The sequence below is a fragment of the Arachis ipaensis genome, chromosome B01, assembly GCF_000816755.2.
Source record: "Arachis ipaensis cultivar K30076 chromosome B01, Araip1.1, whole genome shotgun sequence".
Lineage (NCBI taxonomy): Eukaryota > Viridiplantae > Streptophyta > Magnoliopsida > Fabales > Fabaceae > Arachis > Arachis ipaensis.
The window spans coordinates 36,674,919-36,675,235 of NC_029785.2; positions in this window are offsets into that span (position 1 = coordinate 36,674,919).

Here is a 317-nt window from a genome sequence, read left to right on the forward strand (position 1 = left end):
TCCTTCTCTAGAACGTCAACGGGGCCCTTAGTCTTCTTCAGGAGGGGCCTGGCCGTTAGTTCTTGGCACACTTTATTGGAAGCTGGCTTCTTGGGGTCTTTCCCCTTGTTCTTTTTGATGACCATCCTGTGGAAGCAAGAAAGGGAAAATATCAAACCCAAAGAAGTGGAGGTACATGAGCTCTATGTAATGAAAAGTTATGCCATAGAATATGGGTATCTTTGTTACATGACAGTTGCAACATGTGACTAGGATAATGTGTGAAGGGCAAGGCAAATTATTATCATGTGGTGCAAGGGTAGTTTAAGCATGCAAGG